Source organism: Zingiber officinale, chromosome 1A (assembly GCF_018446385.1).
Source record: "Zingiber officinale cultivar Zhangliang chromosome 1A, Zo_v1.1, whole genome shotgun sequence".
Lineage (NCBI taxonomy): Eukaryota > Viridiplantae > Streptophyta > Magnoliopsida > Zingiberales > Zingiberaceae > Zingiber > Zingiber officinale.
In genome coordinates, this window is record NC_055987.1 from 176,086,538 (window position 1) to 176,112,146 (window position 25,609).

The following is a 25,609-nucleotide window of genomic DNA, read 5'->3' on the forward strand; positions in this document are numbered from 1 at the left end:
TTTAACATAAAAAACAATTAGACGGATGCATACAAAATATATACATACTAGTATAATATATCCCTAATGGAGGCGTGAGAAAAATTCTTTCTTCAAAAAGACACATCATTTCTAAGATATCTGAATTTTATATTATAATTTAATATCAATCCGTTCCTGTCAATACATAAGTACAAATATATGCACAATAATTGTAAGAAAACTACTGTTTTTCTCATCATGGCTCTTCTTGGCAAGGTTGAGAATAAAAGCTTAGTAGTTATTGACAAAGGGAAAAATAATGGGAGTTAGATGCAAGAGAGACAGACGTTATAAGAGATAGGGAAGAACCTCTTTAAAAAACACCATGCCTATTTGTTGGAGATCTTCCAACCATGAAAGGAGCCCATTGCTTTCAAGCCATAAAAACTATGACGGTCACTAACAACAACAAAAAGAAGCACGGGTAACATCCTAAGCCTGTGGCACTCAGCATAATCCTTTTCTTCTGTAAAATCCAATCAGAATATCTAATTAAATATTTTTCTATGAAGGTTATTATTTAGATTATTAAACTTTTCAATTATTCTTTGTTAAAGAAAAATAGCCTCTACACTTGTGTAAATCTCCAATCAGTGAACTGAGAATAAGGTTTACTTTTTCCTTCTTCCATGCTTTTGTCTATGTGATGATGATGGGAGCATGGTTTGAAATCTCAAATTAAGCAACATGGCAAAAACTATATCATTATGATAAATTATCAAAACTCGATATTCATCTCTTTTATGTCATTTGTGTTGATCATTCGCATGTCATGCCAACACTTGATACTCTTTGGCATGCTACAACACATGTTAAGATGAATCCAACTTGTATCTGCACAACACAATGGTAAAATTATACTATTCTAAATGGATAAAAAATGAAATAATTAATGTTAACCCTTGGATTTAGGTTCATAGGATCTTTTCTTTTTTTCCTTTTTCATCTCTTTCCACCTTCCACCTCAAATTCACCACTAACACCAATCATAACTCGACATTGTACCAAAATTGTGTTGTTTTTAGTTAGAGGGCAAGCCTTGACCATGGGTTAGCATTCCAAACTTTAGTTGAAATAGAGATCCATGAGGTAAAAGTAATGGAAAGCTAATCAAATCCTATCATCTTATAAATACTCTAAATGTTTAGTCAATTACAATCTATATCCATTTCTTCAACCTTTTTCTTTCGCATTTTTTTCCTACAGTATGTTTCTATTAATATTAACAATTCTTGCATTATATATTGACAAAAATGTATTATTATCATTTATTTAAATTTATATTTAGCATTGATCATACAACTAAAAGGTTATATTCTATCTTTCTTGACTAATGATAAATAAAAGAGGTTGATTGAAATTGTGCTTCAAAGTGATGAAAACAAACAATAGTTTTATCAAAATCTGGATGGATTAAAGTGATTCATAACATCAAAGATGCACCTCACATGACTCCTAGAATATTCTTGTTAATTGCATAATAGAATATTCTTATTAATCAATAATATTAAAAAAATATTATGAAAAGATAAATCCTCTTACAAGAGAAGTTTATTTGACATACAAGGAGTATATATACTCAGTGGAGGACATAATAACAAAATAATTAAAGAGCAAAAAGTCAAATAGGTATTTTACCATTTGATTCTAATTCATAATTAATATCATTAAATAAATTAAGATTTAAATAAATTTAACTTATCCAATTATTTTAAATTAATAAAAAAATATTCACAATAGAATTAAACACATAAACTAATATTAACTATTATAATACAATGCATTGTCCCTTTTATACTGAACATCTAATTAAATATTAAAATCAAATAGCAATTTGGTTTCAACATATTGAAATAAATAACTTGCATTATTTGTAAATTATTGATAATAAATATTGGAAAAAATAAATAAATATTAGAAATAATAATTAATTCAGAATTTATGAGCATTTGAATCAGATTAATCTTTCATGTTTATTGTTTAGGTGAATTAAACTACAAAGGACGATGGAGAGCGAAGGATTGAGTCTTGGTGAGCACGTTCCCCCCTACCGTTCCCCCACGTGAGTTTTTATCCCTAATTATTGCTCTGTGAATTTGGTATTTGAGTTTATTAGGGATGGTAAACAATTAAGGAGTTTAAATATGAAATTTATTCTATATTTTTTTTTGCAAATATGAATTATGCCCTTCTCTATCGGCATTCTGAATTCATGTGTATGTGTTCGGAAAGAAAAGATAAACTGGGCAAAAGGGCTTCGCTCACTGTTCTTTCTTTTAGTACTTGTTGTCATTTTCAGTAAATAGAGATATATTTAAATTCATATATTTGATAATACGTCGTTATTACTCATTCAATTTTTGGAAAGAACTTTTTTATTAATCATTCTACTACATCACACTTTTCTCGCTTTAATCTGTCGTTTTACTTCATAGTCATTCCTGGAATGGAAGATGAGAGTGGTAAGGAGCGTAGACATCAGTAAGGTTGTGTTAGACAGGTGCGAACTGGAAAACAGAGAGTGCTCAAGCAGTGTCTATAGATGATAGAGTGAATGACTCAGTTCCCTTAACTTGCTTTCTATACCATTTCCATGGCTATTCATAAACAAGATTCCAAGAGTGAATTTTAGATACGAGAGATGGGAAGATGCGAGTGATAACAATGTGGCTCGTAAGTTCTTTATTCTCAAAGAATCCAAATTTTTGGATCTTGATTTTGTCAAGAATCCTTTTAGCGTTTCTCTTAATTCAATTTATTTATATTTGCATTTTGGTTTAAATTATTAAATTGGTAATTGACTTTTAAATTGTGATTGCAGATTTCAAGTCATATGTGTGTGAGACGGTTAAAAGATATGTAAATAGACAAGATGTTAGATATATGCAGTATATTGATCAGAAAAAAGAGCAGTTGGACTGCATTTCTAAAATAGAAGAAAAAATGAAGGAATATGAAAGTTTAAACAAATAGCATCAAACAAAATTAGAGGAGTTTGAGAAAAATTAGATGATGTTCTGGGAAGAAATGAATGAGATGAAACATTTTATGTTGAAGACAACGACGCTATTCGAGAATAAGTATAAAGAAATTTCACAGAGTAATTTTGATAATGATAACGAAACTGCAGCTAATGAAGAGCAACCTGAAGCAGATAATGTTTTTAAAGGAGGTAATGTTTCTGAAGGAGGTGAAGGAGATGCTCCAAGAAGGAGCAAGAGGAAGAAAAACAATTGATGTGATTCTTAGGTTAACCAAAACATGAATTTATTGTTTACTGCTTGGAACTATGCTTGTTTTGTTAAACTGGCAAAGATATTCCTTAGATGTGATGTTTTTTTTTTTTGCAATTATTAGTTGAACCTTTTTGTTTGTTGAATATCTCATTTAGAAATTCTTATAGATTGTCTTAAAAGTCCTACTTCGAATCGGACAATGTTCTGTGTCAAATTCACCTCTTAGTTTTGTGTAAGATGCCTTGCAATTTCTCTTACGAGAATTTTATGCTATTGTAAGTGTCATTATCGTGATGGAAGTAACTTTTTCTTGTATATTTTAATTAGTTATAACAATTGCTATTTCCTTGTATTAACCGGCTCTTGTTGGCATCCTCCAGTTAAATTGAATATTTGATTGCATTTTGCTACTCATTCAGGATCAATAAATTATGATCCATTTTGGAAACTACCAAATGATTGTAAGGAACTTGTCCTCTGTTAGTTATGCTACTTTTCATGGTTGTCTTCAAATTTTCTCGAGTCATTAGCCTATTGCTGCTTATGTAAGCATTTGATTGGATACATGATGTTTCAGCTTATTTATTACTAACCTTTTTTTTAATTTAAATAAGCACTCTATCTGAGTCAAATTTAAACTTATCAATGGCGGTAAATATCCTCTCTTTATCAAAACTAATTTCAAATGGAAAGGACAAATTTTAGAACAAAGTTACACTTAGTGAATAACAAGGTGAAACCATGGATTCATATCTCTTGGTTCATATTTTTGTGGACCAGGGGATGATACACTTATAATTGTGGTTAAATCTTGGTCGTAATCTGGTTGTAATTGATTGTGATCCTTTCCTGGGTTCACTGCCCTTCTCGGATTATAGTTTAGTTCAGAGCGGACGGCCAGAGGCCATCCGAAAGCCGCCTATGGCGGATAAGTGGTCAGATTGTTGGGCAACAAGCGGGGGACGACTTTTGAGAACAAAAAAAACATTGAAGGACTAATAAGGAAAAATAAAGAAAGCTTGCTTGAGAAGATTGGCTAAAAAAATTAAGAAACTGGAATTTATTAGATTTACCTGGCAAATTATATCCACATGACTTTGTAATAAATCGTAACATTGGAGGCTCATCTCAAACACACTTCTTTTGTTAATATTAAATGGGGTACAAAATAGCTCTACCGCCCAAACCACGAGTAGGGATCTCCGGATCCATATTTTTTAGAGCAAGGGATGGTCCACTCCCAATTGTGATCGGATCGTAGCCTCGATCCTGGTTCACCGTGTCTCCCAGGTTATAATTTAGTTCGGAGTGGATAGCCGGACGCCGCCCAAAAGCTTTTGAGAACAAAAAAAAACATTGAAGGACTAATAAGGAAAAATAAAGAAAGATAGCTTGAGAAGATTGGCTAAAAAATTAAGAAACGGGAAGTTTATTAGATTTACCTTGCAAATTATATCCAAATGACTTTGCAATAAATCGTAGCATAGGAGGCTCATCTCAAACACACTTCTTTTGTTAATATCAAATGGGGTACAAAATAGAGGGATCTCCTGATCCATATTTTTTAGAGCAAGGGATGATCCACTCCCAATTGTGGTCGGATCGTGGCTGCGATCCTACCGCAATTGGCTGCGATATCTTCCTGAGTTCACCGTCCCTCCCAGGTTATAGTTTGTTCGGAGTGGATGACCGGAGGCCGCCCAAAAACCGCCCTCCGCTTAGTGCCGAGCAATCTGACCACTTGTCCACCATCAGCGGCTTTTGGATGGCCTCCGGCCGTCCGCTCCGAACCAAACTATAATCTGGGAAGGGCAGTGAACCCAGGAAAGAATCACAACCAATTACAACCAGATTACGACAAAGATTTAACCACAATTGAAAGTGGATCATCCCTTGGTCTACAAAAATATGAACCAGGAGATATGAATCCATGGTTTCACTTTGCTATTCACTATGTGTAACTTTGTTCCAAAATTTGTCCTTTCTATTTTAAATTAGTTTTGATAAAGAGAGGACATTTACCGCCATCGATAAGTTTAAATTTGACTCAAATAGTGTGCTTATTTAAATTAAAAAAAAAAGATTAATAATAAGTTGAAATAGCAGGTATCCAAACAAATGCTTACATAAGCAGCAATAGGCTAATGACTCGAGAAAATTTGAATTCAACCATGAAAAGTAGCATAACTAACAGAGGACAAGTTCCTTACAATCATTTTGTAGTTTCTAAAACAGATCATAATTTATTGATCCTGAATGAGTAGCAAAATGCACATTTTGTAGCATAAAATTCTCGCAAGAGAAATTGCATGGCATCATACACAAAACTAAGAGGTGAATTTGGCATAGAACATTGTCCGATTCGAAGTAGGACTTTTAAGACAATCTATAAGAACTTCTAAATGAGATATTCAACAAACAAAAAGGTTCAACTAATAATTGCAACAAAAAAAAAACATCACATCTAAGGAATATCTTTACCAGTTTAACAAAACAAGCATAGTTCCAAGCAGTAGACAATAAATTCATGTTTTGGTTAACCTAAGAATCACATCAATTGTTTTTCTTCCTCTTGCTCCTTCTTGGAGCATCTCCTTCACCTCCTTCAGAAACATTACCTCCTTTAAAAACATTATCTGCTTCAGGTTGCTCTTCATTAGCTGCAGTTTCGTTATCATTATCAAAATTACTCTGTGAAATTTCTTTATACTTATTCTCGAATAGCGTCGTTGTCTTCAACATAAAATGTTTCATCTCATTCATTTCTTCCCAGAACATCATTTAATTTTTCTCAAACTCCTTTAATTTTGTTTGATGCTATTTGTTTAAACTTTCATATTCCTTCATTTTTTCTTCTATTTTAGAAATGCAATCCAACTGCTCTTTTTTCTGATCAATATACTGCATATATCTAACATCTTGTCTATTTACATATCTTTTAACCGTCTCACACACATATGACTTGAAATCTGCAATCACAATTTAAAAGTCAATTACCAATTTAATAATTTAAACCAAAATGCAAATATAAATAAATTGAATTAAGAGAAACGCTAAAAGGATTCTTGACAAAATCAAGATCCAAAAATTTGGATTCTCTGAGAATGAAGAACTTACGAGCCACATTGTTATCACTCGCATCTTCCCATCTCTCGTACCTAAAATTCACTCTTGGAATCTTGTTTATGAATAGCCATGGAAATGGTATGGAAAGCAAATTAAGGGAACTGAGTTATTCACTCTATCATCTATACACACTGCTTCAGCACTCTCTGTTTTCCAGTTCGCACCTGTCTAGCACAACCTCACTGATGTCTACGCTCCTTACCACTCTCATCTTCCATTCCAGGAATGACTATGAAGTAAAACGACAGATTAAAGCGAGAAAAGTGTGATGTAACAGAATGATTAATAGAAAAGTTCTTTCCAAAAATTGAATGAGTAATAATGACGTATTATCAAATATATGAATTTAAATATATCTCTATTTACTGAAAATGACAACAATACTAAAAGAAAGAACAGTGAGCGAAGCTCTTTTGCCCAGCTTATCTTTTCTTTCCGAACACATACACATGAATTCAGAATGTCGATAGAGAAGGGCATAATTCATATTTACAAAAAAATATAGAATAAATTTCATACTTAAACTCCCTAATTGCTTACCATCCCTAGTAAACTCAAATATCAGATTCACTGAGTAATAATTAAGGCTAAAAACTCACATGCGGAGGGAACGACAGGGGGAGGACGTGCTCACCAAGACTCAATCCTTCGCTCTCCATCGTCCTTTGTAATTTAATTCACCTAAACAATAAACATGAAAGATTAATAATCTGATTCAAATGTTCATAAATTCTGAATTAATTATTATTTCTAATATTTAATTATTTTTTTCAATATTTATTATCAATAATTTTCAATTAATGTAAATTATTTATTTCAATATGTTGAAACTCAATTACTATTTGATTTTAACATTTAATTAGATGTTCAGTATAAAAGGAACAATGCATTGTATTATATTTTTTTATTAATTTAAAATAATTGGATAAGTCAAATTTATTTAAATCTTAATTTTTTTAAGGATATTAATTATGAATTAGAATCAAATGGTAAAATACCAATGTGACTTTTTGCTCTTTAATTATTTTTTTGTTATGCCCTCCACTGAGTATATATACTCATTGTATGTCAAATAAACTTCTCTTGCAAGAGAATTCATAATATTTTTTTTAATATTATTGATTAATAAGAATATTCTATTATGCAATTAACAAGAATATTCTAGGAGTCATGTGAGGTGCATCTTTGATGTTATGAATCACTTTAATCCATCCAGATAAAACTACTGCTTGTTTTCGTCACTTCGAAGCACACTTTCAATCAAGAAAGATAGAATATAACCTTTTAGTTGTATGATCAATGCCAAATATAAATTTAAATAAATGGTAATAATACATTTTTGTCAATATATAATGCAGGAATTGTTAATATTAATAGAAAAATATTGTAGGAAAAAATGTGAAAGAAAAAGGTTGAAGAAATAGATATAAACTGTAATTGATGAAACATTTAGAGTATTTATAAGATGATAAGATTTGATTAGCTTTCCATTGCTTTTACCTCATGGATCTCTATTTCAACTAAAGTTTGGAATGCTAAGTCATGGTCAAGGCTTGCCCTCTAACTAAAAGCAACACAATTTTGATACTATGTCAAGTTATGATTGATGTTAGCGATGAAGTTGAGGTGGAAGGAGGAAAGAGATGAAAAAGGAAAAAAAGAAAAGAAGATCCTATGAACCTAGATCTTATGTCCTCAAGCCAGCATCAATATCTTAAATACATGTGAAATTCATTTAATCCTATCAAATAGTATCATTTTCAATGAAGACTCTCAAGGAGTTTCGCCAAGCCTACAAGCTAGTTACGTGCACAGTGAATGGTTTGACCATTACACTTCACTTATGGTTTATTTTCGAAATGTAGATTTAGTACAATAGTCATGATGATAGGTGACCATTTTCTCAACATTTTAATTACTCGATTATGCTCATATTGTGTTAGCCAATTTGAAAAAATCAAAATCACATGTGACAAGATAGAGAAAAGAAAATGGAAGAAAAATTGAGATGCAATAAATATTTGAGTAAAAGAAAAAGAAATAAGTGACAATAACAAGATTAAAAAAACAATTGTCATGGGTGGAAAAGATAAAATGTCCCTTTGAGACCAAGTTAGATATTGGGAAATATTTATCTATTTCTTTCAATACTGGGCATGCCTTAGAATTTGTGTTGGGAAGAGGGAATGACCCTCTTGTATTTTAGATATTGATGTTGGCTTGAGGATAAGTAAAGGATCAGTATGGAGGATTTTGATGTGCCTATTTTATTTATATAGATTTTTGATACATTTTGACGTACCTTTTAACCTATTTTGCATGCATATATTTTGCGATATTATATCTTTATGCTTCACTTTAATGCATTATTTTGGAAAAATGCTCATATGCTTTCCTTTGGTAGGGTGCAAAATGGCGCGAAAACGATGATTGAAGATTAAGTTTGGAAGCCCCTACCTTTTCGCGGATGCCCATGTCATCTGGCATAGGCGCCTTCATGGAGCTTGGAGGCGCCTCGGGTGCAAAATAAAAGTTGGTTGCGAAGAGGAGCTGGAGGCGCCTTGGACTGGCCATGGAGGCGCCTCAAGCAGGATAAGCGACGAAGGTTTCTGCGCTGATCCACGCGGCTGACTCGGGAGGCGCCTTGGATAAGGTTTGAGGCGCCTCTAGCAGTGTATAAAAGGGGTGTTCGAGCAGCAGCTTGAATGAATCCATTCTAAAGTGACCTTCTCTCGTGTGCTGCTAACAAGACGACCCAGAAGTGCTGTTGCAAGTACCTGACAACCCGAAGCTGCGATTTCTTCATCTCTAGTTGTCGGTATAAGTTTTCTTTTCAGTGCATTTAATTGTAAACACTTATTGTACTCTTATCGATTTTATAATTGTTGCCCGTCGAAAAGCGATCAACGATCTCGGCCCTTGAAGTAGGAATCACCCTAGGCTCCGAACCAAGTAAACCCTTGGTATCTTTGTGTGTGTTTATTATTTCTTTCTATTCCGCTGCTTACTCGTCGAGTTTTTCGAATCCAAAACTCGTGAAAGTCACGAGCGCTATTCACCCCCCCTCTAGCGCGATCTCGATCCAACAATTGGTATCAGAGCCTGGACTGCCAGAAGGTTTAACCGCTGACTGTGCACAAGAGCTATGGTCTGATTGAGTCATGTGGGTACAATATTGACATTGAATAAAGAAAGTGGCGGCTCTTATGTTCGGATCAAGAGGACCAGACATGAGGCAGGAAGTCCTAGTTGCGGCTAGGCAAGGAAGTCCTAGTAGGTCGGGTAGACTGAGGGGCAGGAAGACCTGGTGGGTCGAGGATCGGATATGGAAAGCCTGTGGTCCTTTGTTTGAGGGAGAGATTGTTGGTGTTGTAAGGTTGCAAACATAGTTCCACATTGAAAACACGTGGGAAAGATCATGGGTTTATAAAGAGAAAGATATCTCCATTGGCATGAGGCTTTTTGGGGAGAGCCCAAGAACAAACCCATGAGGGTCTAGGCTCAAAGTGGGCAATATCATGCCATTGTGGAGATATCTAAATTCTTTATAAACCCATGATCTTTTCCATGTGTTCTCAATGTGAAACTATGTTTGCAACCTTGCAACACCAACAGTTGGTACCTAAGTTCAAGCATGGGTACCTAAGTCCAACTTAGTTAATCAAAGTCCCATGTGTTTTCAATGTGGGACTATTGTTGGATCGAGATCGCACTAAAGGAGGGGGTGAATAGTCCTCGTGGCTTTCACACGTTTCGGATTCGAAAAACTCGACGAGTAAGCAGCGGAATAGAAAGAAATAACAAACACACACAAAGACACCAAGGGTTTACTTGGTTCGGAGCCTAGGGCGACTCCTACTCCAAGGCCCGCGATCGTTGATCGTTTTTCAGTAGACAACAACTATAAAAACAATAAGAGTACAATAAGTGTTTACAATTAAATGTACTGAAAAGAAAACTTATACGGACAACTAGAGATGAAGAAAATGCAACTTCGGATTGTCGGGTACATGCAACAGCACTTCTGGGTCGTCTTATTAGCAGCACACGAGAGAAGGTCACTTTAGAATTGATTGATTCAAGTTGCTGCTCGAACACCCCTTTTATACACTGCTAGAGGCGTCTCAAACCTCATCCAAGGCACCTCCAAGCCTCCCAAGTCAGCCGCGTGGATCAGCACAGAAACCTTCGTCGCTTATCCTGCTTGAGGCGCCTCCTTGGCCAGTCCAAGGCGCCTCCAGCTCATCTTCGCAGCCAACTTCTGTTTTGCACCCGAGGCGCCTCCAAGCTCCATGGAGGCGCCTCGGACACTGTTCATCCGAAGCTTAGCTTGTTTCTTTTGTACTTGCAAGACACGTTAGTCCCAAAACAATAACATACCCTGCAAGACAAAGTTAGAATAGATATAAACATGATAAATCAAGTGATCGACAATCATCGAACTATCCGGGTCTGATTTCGGATTTTCATCCGGAAACCCTAGGTCGCCCCGACGCCTACTGTTCCCTCTACGGGGAACGCGTCCTCACCTACTCCCCTCAAGAGAGATTACCTGATGTCAGTCCGGTCCTCCAGACTGACTGGACTTTCTGCCTAGGGTTACCACCCCCTAGGACCTAGGGTTACCACCCCCTAGGACCTAGGGTTACCGCCCCCTAGGGTTTTTCTCCACCTAAGGTTACCTCCCCCTAGGACCTAAGGTTACTCCCATTAGGATTTTCACCACCTAGGGTTACCACCTTCTAGGACCTAAGGTTGCCGCCCCTTAGAGTTTTCCTCCACCTAGGGTTACCACCCCTTAGGACCTAAGGTTACTACCCCTTAGGATTTTCACCTTGCCTAACCGCAACTAGGACTTTTGCCTAAGAACACTTAGGACTTTCCTGCAATCTCCATCAGACATGTTAGATCACAAATAAACTTAACTTTGATTCCTTTGCCATTATCAAAATTTGGGTTCGATCGTCGGATGCTTCTCGCACCAACAATCTCTCCCTTTTTGATTATGACAATTGAAATTCAAAGTTAAGTAAAATAGATGCATAAATGATCTTCAAAGTTTAAGTAAGAAACATAAGCAAGCTTAAGTAAATAAATTTAAATGCAAGCATAACTTAAGCTAAAACATACTTAAACTTTTAACGATGTAAGACTCCCCCTTAATAAGAGCTCTTTTTAATTTAAATTTTAAATTTTGCTTTGAATTTTCTTACTCTCTCCCTTTGTCATATATCAAAATAAACAAGGGAGTAAAAAGGAACAGTGGTCTTAGCTTGTTTTTAACTTTTCAAAAATGTTTAGAAAAGATAAAGACGTTTAATACTTAGCTTTTAGGAGTTAATATTATTGTAAAACTTTTAGCTAAGTGAAACTTTTAACTTTTAGAAATTAATATTCTTGATTAAGTTTGAAAAATGACTTTAGCCAAGGAAAATTATTTTGACTTTGAAAAGTAACTCAGCTAAATTTGAAAAATTATTGAAAGACTTAAAAAACTAAGTAATCTTGTAAAATGCTTAATTTGAAAAGTTAAATTTGAAAGACTTTGTTGAAAAATATTTCTTTAAATTCTTAAAGCCTTTTTAAAAGACATTTTCTTTATTTCGAAAAGCTTTTTGAACAATATTAAGTTAAAAAAAAGTTTTTTCGAAAAAATACTTAGCTTAATTTTAAAAGAATCTAAAAAAAATATTTAGCTAAATTTTTAAAGACACTTAGTTTAGCAAGCTTTTTGCAAAAAGAATTGAATTTTGAAAATACTTAAAAAAAACTTTTAAACGCTTAGTTAAATTTGGAAACCTTGTAAATAATATTTATCAATTTTTGAAAGATCTAAAAAACACTTAGCTAAATTTAACAAGCCTTTTGAGGGATATCTAGCTACTAGCTGATTACCTAGAGGGCACCAACTTTCACTTGGTTTGTCAAGTTAAGTCGATTGATCAAGTTAGATTTGATTAGGTCTGGAAGATTTAACTTGATTAATGTAATGTTGGTTTTTAACGCCCAGACTTACTGCGATGTACAGAAATAAGCATTCTGAAGTCTAGGTTGTACCCTATGCATCTCACGCCATTCTAAGTTTCTCAAACACATGCAAGTTAAGCCTAGAGTGTTTGTGAGATGCTTTGGTTGAAACTAGAAGAACATGATTTCTAGACAGTTAGTGCCTAGGCTAAGTCCAAATTTTGAAATAAAAGAATTTTTAAAAGAATTTTTTAAATAAGTTTTTAAAAGAATTTTTAAATAAGTTTTTTTTAAAAGAATTTTTAAATAAATTTTTTTAAAAAAGAATTTTTAAATAAGTTTAATTTAATTTGATTTTAATTAATTTAATTTAATCCTTAGTCATCTCACCCGATCTAAATTTTTCAATCAGGGAATTTTATAATTTTGTGAGATGAATTAGGTTCAATTATAGGGTTTGGTTTAACTTTGTATTAGATTTAGATTTAGCTTTAGGCTCAACAAATAGACATTCTTTGGATAAACTTCTGGGCTATAGTGATTCACCTGGACTTCATTAGAGTAACCATGCCTTCAAGGTTTTCCAAATAGTCCTATCCACTGAACTTAGTACAAAACCTTGGTCTAACTGGATAAGATCCATAAAGGGTAGCTTCAATTAGTTCCACTTAGCCAAATGCACCAGGTCAAAGTCATATCTTCCTAGACATGCATAAACTAAACTTCCCTAACGTACTATCATCCAAAATTTCATCAGTACCACAGGTCAAGTTAAACTATTGTCCTTTCAAATCCTAATTACCCTACCGGGTAGGTTATCTTTGGTTACCCTGTCGGGTAGATTATTTTTGTAGGTGTCAATTATTCTGAAGTCTCCCCCTACATTATTGATTGTTTGTTTAAGATTTTTTGTTTATTTAATTTATAAATTAAATTTAAGTTTTTAATTTTGAATTATATTCTTTTAATGGTTAATTAGTATTATTTTAACTTTTATTTCTTAAAATGATTTTTCTATTTTCTTCCTCTGGATCATAGCCTCAATATGGTCTATCAAGGTAATATACTTGATCCTTGGAGACCCAATATTGATCAAGTCCAACTTGATTAACTATGTTGGACTTAGGTACCCATATTTGGACTATTTTACTATTCGGTTTGTTCACTAAAGATAAATAAGATCAAAATTTCCTTTTTGCTTTGAATCATAGTCCGGATCGATTGTAAACGACTTTCTGTTTTCCAAGAATCAAGTCAAGATTCTTGGAACCCAGTGTAAATCGTTCCAATGCAATTTTCAAATCCTTGACTTGACTTTTCAGGCTGGAATTCTCTTCCTCAAGTTTTTGGACTTGAGTTGAGCTTCTAGTCTGAACTGGGTCAATCAAAGATTCGGTATTAGTCGCTTCTTTAAGGGATGTTACCTCCTTTAGAAGCGACTTGATCCGAACATTGGACTTAGCTATTTTACGCATTAAATAATTAATTAAATTGTATAAACAACATTTACTTACAGAGGGGTTTGGCCCTTCGGAAACGGATACGGATCCGTGGATTCTCTCGGACTCGGCTTCCAATTCGTCCTCACTTCCAGATTCGTTGGTGTAGTCCCGGGCCGTCAACGTAAGAAAGCTTGCCTGCTCGAGTTCTTCGTCGTCGGATTCCTCGGAAGAAGACTCGTCTCAAGTCGCCTTCAGGGCCTTCTTTCTTCTTGGTTTCTTCGGATCTTTCTGGTTTGGGCAATTCGCCTTGATGTGCCCCTTCTGATTGCACCCGTAGCATGTCACCTCGAACTTTACCTTTGCTTGAGCCTCCTTGGATTGAATTGCCTTTTTGAGGTCCTTCTTGTTGAAGCCTTTCTTTTTCTTGTAGAGCTTCTTCACCAGGTTAACGAGTTCGACAGTGAGTTCGTCGTCATCGTTGTCTGAATCCGGTTCTTCTTCTGACTCTGGTTTGGTTCTGTGCTTTGATTTTGACTCGCGTGCTTTTTCTGTACCTGCAATCAAAGTCAAACATTTCTCGGCCGGATGTGAGTTAATCTGTTCATGAAGTTCAAACTCAGCAAACAATTCATCTAATTTAATAACAGAAAGGTTCTTAGAGACCTTGTAAGCATCTACCATGGATGCCCACAAGGTATTCCTCGGAAAGGTGTTTAAGGAATACCTGATTACATCCCTGTTGTCTACCTTTTGCCCGATCGCATGTAGCCCGTTGAGTAGATCTTGTATCCGGGCATGGAGTTGGGTAGCCATCTCACCTTCCTGCAATTTAATATTATATAACTTATTAAATATTAAGTCTCTTTTACTCACCTTTGTGTCGGATGTTCCTTCATGAAGTTCGATCAGCTTCTTCCACAACTCCTTAGCGCTGGAAAAAGGGCCGACACGGTTGAGTTCCTCCTTTGTTAGTCCACACTGGAGGGTGCAAGTTGCTCTGGCATTTGCTTCCACCTTCTTGATTAATGCTGGATCCCAGTCTTCGCAGGGTATTGGTTTGCCGTCTCCATCAGTCGATAGTTCAAACACAGTCTTGACGATCATCCACATCTCGAACTGAATCTTTAGGAAATTCTCCATTCAGCCCTTCCCGTAATCGAAGTCTTCTCCGGTGAAGAACGGGGGACGGACAGTGTTGTAGCCTTCTTGTTGGGCCATTTAGAGAATGTGCACAATAAAAAACCAAAAAGATGTCCCAGGACTTAATCCTGGATTAGTAGTGCGGTATGGAAATAAGAATAAATTGCGTTCTCAAGTGGTGTTGCACCAACTTCGAGAAAAGAATACGATTACGAAAAGAACTAGATCATAATATAGCAATTATGCTAATTCTAATCGACTCTGAAAACTAAAAAGTACCACAAAAAGAATGTTTGATTGGTGGTTGCACCTAAATCAAAACTACCCCGCTCTGATACCAATTATTGGATTGAAAAGAATTTAGATATCCCCACAATTACATGATAATGTCCATTTTGGGCCTAAGCCCTCATGGTTTTGCTCTTGGGCTCTATCCAAAAGGCCTCATGCCAATGGAGATATATTTTCTCTTTTAAACCCATGATTTTTTCTATGTGTTTTCAATGTGGGACTATGTTTGCAACCTTGCAAACCCAACAATTCTCCCCTCAAACAAATGACCACAGGCTTCCCACGCCCGATCCTCGACCCACTAGGTCTTCCTGTCCCTCGGTCCACCCAACCTACTAGGACTTCCTTGTCTAGCCGCAACTAGGACTTCCTGTCTGGTGTATGGTCCTCTTGATCCGAACATAGGAGCCCCCCTTTCTTTGTTCGAGGTTGACCGAATACTTGATCAGGAACTCCTAGCAGGTCGAGGGTAACCGCATGCTAGGCATGATTACCAATTGTAGGATCGAAAAGAATTTAGATATCTCCACAATGACATGATATTGTCCACTTTGGGCCTAAGCCCTCATGGTTTTGCTCTTGGACTCTACCCAAAAGGCCTCATACCAATGAAGATATCTTTCTCTTATAAACCCATGATCTTTCCCATGTGTTTTCAATGTGGGACTATATTTGTAACCTTGCAACCCCAACAAGCATGATGAGAGAAGATGAGAGAGAAAATATGATGTGAGAGAAAGTATGATGGGAGAAGATGAAGAGAGAGAAAATGTAATGAGAAAAAATGAGGAGAGAGTGTGATGAGAGAGATTAAGGAGAGAAAATATGATGAGAGAGAAAATGTGATGAGAAAAAAGAGAACAATGAGTGTGATGGGAGAGATTGAGGAGAGAGAAAGTACGATGAGGGAGAAAGTATGATGAGAAAGAAAGTGTGTTAAGGAAAAAAAAAGAGGGAGTGTGACAAGAGAGATTGAGAAGAGAGAAAGTGTGATGAGAAAAAAAGAAAAAAAGAGAGTGTGATGAGAGAGATTGAGGAAAGAGAAAGTATAATGAGAGAAAAAGTATACAACAACAACCAAGCCTTTTCCCACTAGGTGGGGTCGGCTGTATGAATCCTTTTACGCCATTGAGCTCTATCTCCTATTATATCATCATCTATATTTAAATAAATTTTATCCTGTTTTATTGTTGCTAACCAAGTCTTTTTTGGTCTTCCTCTTCCTCGTTTGATATGCATGTTTATCATAGTTTCACATCGCTTAACTGGAGCATTTATTGGTCGTCTAAGTACATGTCTGTACCATCTTAAACGTGTCTCTCGGAGTTTTTCTCAATAGATGTAACTTCGACTTTCTCTCTAATGTTCTCATTTCTTATTTTGTCCATCTTTGTATGTCCACACATCCACTTTAACATCCTCATCTCTGCAACTCTCATCTTCTGCTCATGTGCTCGAGTCATAGCCCAACATTCAGCTCCATATAACATAGCAGTCTAACTGCGGTTTTATAGAACTTACCTTTAAGTTTAAGAGGTACTTTACGGTCACATAGAACACTCGACGCTCCCTTTATTTCACCCATCCTGCTTGTATTCTATGTAAGACATCTCTCTCAATCTCTCCATCATTTTGTAAAAATGATCCTAAATATTTAAATCTGTCGGTTCCAGGAACTCGTCCTCTCCTATCTTAACAATTATTTCATTACTTCTAATATTACTAAACTTAAATTCCATATATTCTGTCTTTAATCTACTAAGTTTAAAACTTTTTCCTTCTAGTGTTTCCCTCTAAGATTCTAACTTAGTATTTACTCCTTCACGTGTCTCATCTACCAAAATAATATCATCTGCAAACAACATGCACCACGGTACTGTAAGTTCATCCATAATTAGTGTAAAAAGATAGGGACTTAGAGTTGATCCTTGACGTAACCCTATCTTTATTGGAAATGCTTCAGTTACTCCGTCTGAAGTTTCTTCATACATATCCTTAATTAGTTCAATATATGTTACGCTAACATCTCTTTTTTCTAAAATTCTCCATATAATTTCTCTTGGGACTCTCTCATAAGCTTTTTCTAAGTCAATGAATACCATGTGTAGATCTTATTTTTGCTCCCGATATTTTTCAATTAATTGTCTAAGAAGATGTATAACTTCTATTGTCAACCTTCCAGGCATGAACCCAAATTGATTTTCTGTCACTATGGTCTCCTTCCTTAATCTTTTTTCTATTATTTTTTCCCAAAGTTTCATAGTATGACTCATTAGTTTAATACCCCTATAGTTTGCACAATTTTATACGTCTCTTTTATTCTTATATAAGGGAACTAGAGTACTTATCCTCCATTGATCAGACATTTTTTTCGTTTTCAATATCATGTTAAATAATTTTGTAAGTCATTCAATACCTTGTTTCCCTAAGCACTTCCATGCCTTTATCAGAATATCATTTGATCCAATGGCTTTTCCATTGTGCATCTCATTTAAAGTTTGTTTTACTTCTGAAGTTTGAATTCTACGATAAAAATTAAAATTTCTATCCTCATTTGACCTAATTAAATTACCTAAGTTAAGTTGGTTACCTAAACCTTCATTAAAAAGTTGATGAAAATACCGCTTCCACCGCTCTTTTATTTCTCCATCGTTTACTAATACCCTATTACATTCATCTTTAATACATTTTATTTGGCTAAGATATCTTGTTTTTCTTTCTCTCACTTTAGCTATTCTATAAATGTCTCTTTCCCCTTCTTTTATATCCAATTTTTGATATAACCGTTCAAAAGTTTCATTTTTTGCTTCACTCACTACTTTCTTAGTTTCTTTATTGGCTATTGTATATTTTTTCAAGTTTTCCTCATTCTTACAAATATATAATTCCTTATAAGCTATTCGTTTTTCCTTCACTTTCTCTTGTATTTTCTCATTCCACCACCAAGATTCTTTACTTAGTGGTGCATATCCCTTTGACTCACCAAGTACCCTCTTAGCTACTATTTTCAACTTTGATACCATCTTATCCCATGTTATATTAGAGTCATCGTATATTTCACCTAATGTTTGTACTTCTACTTTCTCCTTAAATATATGTTGCTTCCAATCCTTTAACTTCCACTACTTAATTCTTATATATTTTCTTTCTATTGATACTATGTTTGAGGCATATATCCAACACTACTACTCTATGTTAGGTAGTTAAATTTTCTCCAGGGATGACTTTGCAATCTTTACAAATCTTTCTATCCTTTTTTCTAACCATAAGAAAGTCAATTTGAGATTTATTATTCTCACTTTTGAATGTGACTAAGTGTTCCTCTCTTTTCTTAAAAAACGTATTAGTTAATATAAGGTCATATGCTATCGCAAAATCTAATATAGTTTTCCCTTCCTCATTCCTCGTTCCAAATCCATAACTCTCATGTACTCTCTAATATTCCTCATTTTTCACTCCGACATGCCCATTTAAATCACCTCCTATTAAAATCATTTCATTTGGTAGAATATTTTGTAATATTTCATCTAAGTCCTCCCAAAATCTTGATTTGGTAGCTTCATCTAATCCTACTTATAGTGCATATACGCTAATTATGTTCATAGTTTCTTTTGTCACTATTATTTTAAGGGTTATAATTCTATCTCCTTTTCTAACTGCTCCTACAACTTCATCCTTTAACAAACTATCTACAATAATACCCACTCAATTTCTTGCTTTACTCTTTCCAGTGTACCATAACTTAAAACCCGAGTTCTCTATCATCTTTGCCTTCTCGCATGTCCATTTTGTCTCTTGTACACACAAAATACTAATTTTTCTCCTAATTATCATATCTACTATCTCCATTGATTTACAGTGAGAGTTCCTATGTTCCATGTTCCAAATATTAGATTATTAGTTTTCCTATCATATTTGTTCTTATCTAACCTATGGTGTGAGAACTCTTGCCTATTTAACACTACATCCAAGTTCTCATGGAGATGTAGCGGTCCTTGCTGAGATGTTACAGTCGGACCCTGTAATGCGAACTCTTGCATATTTATCACTACACCCGAGTTCTGGAGATGTAGCGGTCCTTGCCAAGACGTTACAGTCAAACCCTGTAACGCGTTCCTTCCGGAGAAAGTATGATGAGAAAAAAAGAAGGAAGAGAGTGCGATGAAAGAGATTGAGGAAAGAGAAAGTATGATAAGAAAAAAAAAGGAAGAGAGTGCGATGGAAGATATTAAGGAGAGAGAGAAAGTATAATGAGAGAGAAAATATGATGAGAGAGAACAAGGAGAGAGAAGTGATATGAAAGAAAAAATAAATAAATATATTTTAATATTTGATATTAAGAGAGAAAATTTTAGTCTTAGATCAAGGGTATTTTGGGAATAAGGAAATATTTTGATTGATGAAAATAGGGTAATGGCTCATTGAAGGGGAGATACATGGGAATGAGTTATTACCCAATTTCAAGGATTCATTTCCTTATTTGTATTCCTATTCCTATAATCCAAACACTAATAATTGTAATCAATGATTCTCATTCTCATTTCCCATTCCTATTCCCCTAAACCAAACGTCCCCTTAATGTTTACCTTGACACGTACTATGAAAAAAAATCTCAAACTTAGGTAATATTTATCTTTTTCTTTGATTTATTCGATCAAGTTTAATATTATCCAATGACTTAAAATAGATGTTTGAAATGCAAATCTAAAAGAAGTCCTAACTAGGTTACTCAAATATGAATTTAAATATTAAAGTCACATGATTAATCTAATCATAATAGAAGAATAATGTCTCAGAGCATGGTTGAATTAACTAGCATGTGATAGTATTACTACAATAGACATGAGTCGAATCTCTGTAAAAGTTGTAAAACTCCCTCTCACATGCTGACCAACTATATTTTCCTGATTTACCTTTCTACATATGACTGTAGGGTCAGTCGTGTTGAATGTCCAGGTCAACGTATGTCCTTTTGCTGCAATAATAGAAGAATCATGATTAATAATCAGATTCAATTGGGTGGTGTTAATATTTTCTTTGTTGGTGCACTTATACCCCTAAGCATGTGGTTTATGGGCGGTTTTGAGGTTCAAAAATTTTAAACTAGAGAGATATTGTTGATCTCATATGTGTGTAAGGGTGTAGGTATATAAAAATGTAATATGTATTAATCCATATTCAATAATGGAAGAATAAGTAGGTCAATAAGGATTAGATACTTGGCAGAGAGAAGTCTAAGCAAGTTGAGGACTAAATACTTGACGCATGAAAATCCAAAAAACTTGAGGACTAAATTCTTGTTACCTTAAATTCCATCTAATCAGGATAATTAAATGCTAGGGAATCCACGAAGTTCCAAAGGCAATGAATCTCTAGGCATAGAAGACCTAGAAGCACACAGTGATGTAGCCCGTGCTGGGTAGCCCAGTGCAACCTAACAATTTTAAAGTTAATATATTGAGTCCAAATTTAAAAAAATTAAAATAGCCTAGCCTAATTGAAAACAACCCAGCCGGTCATAAGCTAAGCTCAACCATACTCACAAAAATGACGTCGTTTCAATTATGGAAGAAAAAATTAAGGGCATTCTTTTGTTTGTCGTTCGACGCATCAAGGAGCAACAGACCGCAGAAAGCACAGTCTCAAAACAACAATAGGAGTCACTCAATTGGGTTTCATTTTTTAAGCCGTTCAACGTCATGAGTCCAAGGTCACCTCCTTTCCTCTCTTTTCCTCTATTTGTTAAATGTTCATGACACATGTATGTATTATTATTTTCGTAATTTAGCTCAAGACGGTTGAAGATCTTGACTATGCCATTGGAAGCACAACTTTTTAGCACGATGGAGTCCTAGAGGTGTGGAGCATCTTGGCACGATGGTAAGCTCATGAGAAGATGAGTCGAGCACATTTGTACAATGGGGTACAATTGAGACTAGACATCAGAGTGGACTTGACCTTAGAAGTAGTGAAGTCAGGAGAACAGTTGACTGAAAGAGTTCTTCAGTCGGCTAGCACATGAGTTGACCAGACAGTCACCTCAAGATTGATCAAAAACTCACAAAATATTTTCGTTCATGTGTCAATCAACTAATACTCAATTAGTCAACTAATGATTAAGATCAATGGTCTCAAGACTGAATAGAAACTTATAAGATAGTCAATTTGACTAAGGCCAAGTTGGAATTTACTAGATAATTAGATCAGTTGACTGAAAAACAACAAAAAACATACAAGAGAGTCGTTGGTTTGATATTCAAGATATGCAATGGTCTGATAACTAAAGTCTATTGTTCTATAGTCAGTGATGACTCAAATCAATCAACTAAAGTAGCCATTACATCACAACAAGCTAATAAAATCAAGTCAATCGTCGATTGATACATGATTCATTCGTTTGATCATGACTTGGAAAAATAGATTCAAGGCTGAAAAAGTCATGAAGCTTGAGGTTGTAAATAAGGAGCCTTAGCAACATGGGAAGACTACTAAAAGTGTTCTCATTTATGATTTTTACTTAGTGCTCTTGTTTTCCTTATTTTCTAATTCTTATTTCTCTTCTTTGTACTTAATTTCTAACCATTGTAAGAAAAGTATAAGATATTTCTCTGCCTTGTTGCTGGCTAAGAAGAAGAAAAGATAGTGACATTGTGAGGAATAATTTATTAACAAATCAATAGGCTGTGGAGTAGGAAAAAGAGTTTTGAATCAAGTTATATCTTGTGTCGTGGTTTGTCTTGTTTTTATTTGCTCTTTGCATATTTTCCGCTGCACTAACCTTAATTGTAGAAACGAGCATCAAGCAATTAGCTATTTACATTCCCTCCAGCCTCTCGCAATCCAATAACCTTAATAGACCTACAAAGTTCAAAAAGCAAAATTGAGGCTACTATTGTTCTCCTAGAGATTTCATGAATGTATATATGCTCTCACATTGTCAATCCTATCTCTCAATATTCCTTGAAAGAAGATAAATGTATTTAGAGAAAAACAAAGAAAATCACATATATACATTAATACTAATGTTATGGAGAGAGAAAAGGTGATTATGAATTAAATATGAGAGAATCTTCCATAGAGAAAAAAAGGGAAGGAGATGAACCGCCTATGTCAAACTCCATCCAAGCTAGGCATGTTTAGAAAAAAGTTTTGCTTGTCGCTCGTGATCTAAAAAAATGTAAAAAAAAAAAACACAACCTCAAATATAAAATGAATAAATACATGCATTGAGAGAAAATTATTAGTGTAATCAACCTCTCATCAAAGTTGACCAAACTTAGTTGACTAAACTAGAGTTGACTCATATTGAGTTTTAATGTTTGAGCAATATGGTGAACAATATGACAGTTGATTGAGTGATACAACAAGTAGGTCAAGGTTGATTGAAAACTTGACGGTGGAAAAGTCCAAGTGAATCAATGGTTGACCAGATACTTAACGGACAAAAATCCAATACCAAATTGGCAAGAAGAAAGTCTAAGTGGGTCACAGTTGATAGGACACTTAATAGTTGGAAGTCCAACAAAGAGTTAGCATAAAATAAGAAGTCCAAGTGGGTCACGATTGTCATGACACTTAGCGATCAGAAGTCCAACGAGGAATTAGCATAAGGCGAGGAAAAGAAAAGTCCAAGCGAGTCATGGTTGACCGAACACTTGGCATACAAAAGGAAGTCCAAGTGGACCACGGTTGACTAGACACTTGGCATACGAAGGAAAATCCAAGTGGGTCATAGAAGACCAAACACTAGGCGCGAGAAGTGAAGTCCAAGTGGATCATGAAAAACCGAAGACATGAAAAGCAAAATCTAAGTTAGTCAAGATTGACCAAACACTTATGCGTGAGATGGATGAAGTCCAAGTGGATCATGGAGAATTGGACACTTGGCATTGGATGAAGCCCTAACAGGTCAGCGAGGACTGAATGTTAGGAAATTATGAAAAGTCCTAGTAGGTCATGAAAGATGGGATGTTAGGTGAGAGCAAAAGTCCAAACAGGTCAAGGAAAATTAGATGAGAAGTCGTAACAAGTCAAGGTTGATCGGATGCTAGACAACGATAAGTCCTAGGAAGTCAAGGTTAACCAGATGCTAAGCAACGGAAAGTCCAAGAAACTCAAAGTTGATCAGATGCCTAACAAAGGAAGTCCTGGTAGATTGAGGTTAACCAAATACCAGGTAAGACAAGAATTCATCTTCGGTAAGGTTGAAACAGGAGTATTAGTCTATTAATATGGTATATCGATTGATCAATGGAATCTAACCCCAAATTTGGGGTTTAGGTGTTTTTAATCTTTATTTCATCTATCACGATGCTCAATGGTAAGTCCAAAAAACTTTCACAAGAGAAATTAAAGGACATCATATTGAGTTAAAAAGCTGATGTTTAAACATATTGTCAAGTCAAACACATATATAAAGTACTAGCTACTTCTTAATAATCTACTTAATGAAACTTCTTCTATTTTTTCTTAATTTATGAATGCAGTCTCCTACTCTTGCAAAATAGTTAGTTAATATGAGAAGGAAAAAACTGTACTTTTAGTCTAAGGAGAACTGCTAACCACCCATGTATTTGCTGCAATCGCAGCTTGCACTAAAAATAAAACAAAAGGAGTTGAATATAATAATACAATTTTGTTATATGATACATGAAATCATTAACTTATTTAATCAATTTCTATCTTGGTTTACCTTTGGGATTCAGAAACAGGATGACAACATCATATTTAAAAATGTTGACCTCTTCTATAGTAGAGATAGTATTTACCCCAATAAGAATTGACATATGAGTGTTTTATTGACTAAATTAAATGCTTAATAAAAATAGAATATGTACTCACATATCCACTAAAAAAACTCAAACAATTATATTTGAATGAAGATCATATTATAAGTTAATAGTTTTTCACCATGCAAGTAGATTTGAAGTCAACTTGCAAAGTCAAGTCCCTAGTTTACGGAAACTTGAGTTGTGAGAGACCCCAAATTGAGGATATTAAGTTGGAAGATGCTGAAAGAATTAGTTAGTTTGTCCAAAATGCAGCATGGAAGCTTTGCAGAGCAACTTGCCAGACAAAGATGTGAAAGATCCTAATTTGACCATCCTGGTTGGAAGATGATCAAACAAATTATTTTTTTATCCATAAATCTCGGGGAGAGAAGTTGAAAATCAAGAATAAACTTGTTAAAACAAACTGCATCATGATATGGTGAAGAATCAACAAGATTTACTCAGAAGCCAGAAGCGTGTTAAAACACTTATTTTCATTATCTGATTGTGCACAAAGGGGTGAGGCAGATATAATAATGCAATAAAAGGAGAAAATAAATTTGATAAAATGCTTTTCTTTTACCAAGCGTGTAGAAATGCCACAAATGTAATAATGCAATAAAAAGGAGAAAAGAAATACCTTAAAGACAACATATTGATCTGTCTTGTTAATTCGTTTCAGGGAGCACGAGCTCTGCTTCTTCAACTCAACTGCTCGATCCACAGCCAGCAAAAAAAATTGTTAGAAAACTAACTGAATTCCTTGCGATCAAACAGTCCACCCAAGAAGCCAAAACAAAACAATCCATAACCATCATGCACGATCATAAAAAAAAAAAGGGAAATGTAGGACTTACACTGTTTCGAAGATCAAATGCGAACCATTAAGCAAGTTTAAGATCGTACGCAACTCCAACCTCACACCGTCCAGAAAGAAAGCCAAACCGCGGAAAACACACAGAAAACATGGATCGATTGATCGAGGAGGAGAAAAGGGAAATGTAGAACTTACAATCGAACTTGAACTCCTTAGGCTCGATTTCCAGCAACCCTCCTTCGCTCATTTCTCCTCGCACCTTCAGATCTACCTTTACGACGGATCTGGAAATTTTTCTCCGTCTCTGCTTGCGATTTGTTGCCTCCTCCTAACAAATTGAATGGGTAGAACCAGGAGATCGGTACAACGATGGTATCTCAGAGAGGAAAGATTCGATTTTGGAGGAGCGCAGATTTTGAAGAACCAGGAGATCGGTACAAATCTCCCAGCGACGACCACAATAGTGAAAAGGCAAACAAAACCAACAATTAAGAGTGTAGATCTAAGGAGAGGATTAGGGTTTTCACCTTTCCACATCGTCTCACGCTTCGCCATCTTTTCTCGGAGACGGTCAGTGAGAAGAGAAGAACGCCGACCGAGTTCGAGTGGCAGAACTCAGAAGCAATAAATAAGTAAATATGTAGACAACGGTTTTTGTCGTTGATAAAATCACGCTCATATCATATGCAATCGTTTTTAAAAATCATTATCGTAATAGATAAAAATTTTAAAAATTATTATTGTAGCCCTAAAAAATTCTGTCTTTAATTAAAAACCATCCTCTTTCGTTAAAAAAAT

General features: G+C 35.0%; 1 long non-coding RNA gene across 1 annotated transcript; it reads right to left on the reverse strand.

The window, feature by feature from the left end:
- On the reverse strand, positions 1–25,453 carry LOC122038487. Its single transcript, XR_006127879.1, has 4 exons — positions 25,339–25,453; positions 25,007–25,139; positions 24,635–24,705; positions 1–487 (listed from the first exon to the last, which is right to left on the reverse strand). It is a non-coding gene; the product is annotated as an uncharacterized LOC122038487 (long non-coding RNA).
- Positions 25,454–25,609: the final 156 nt, after the last annotated feature.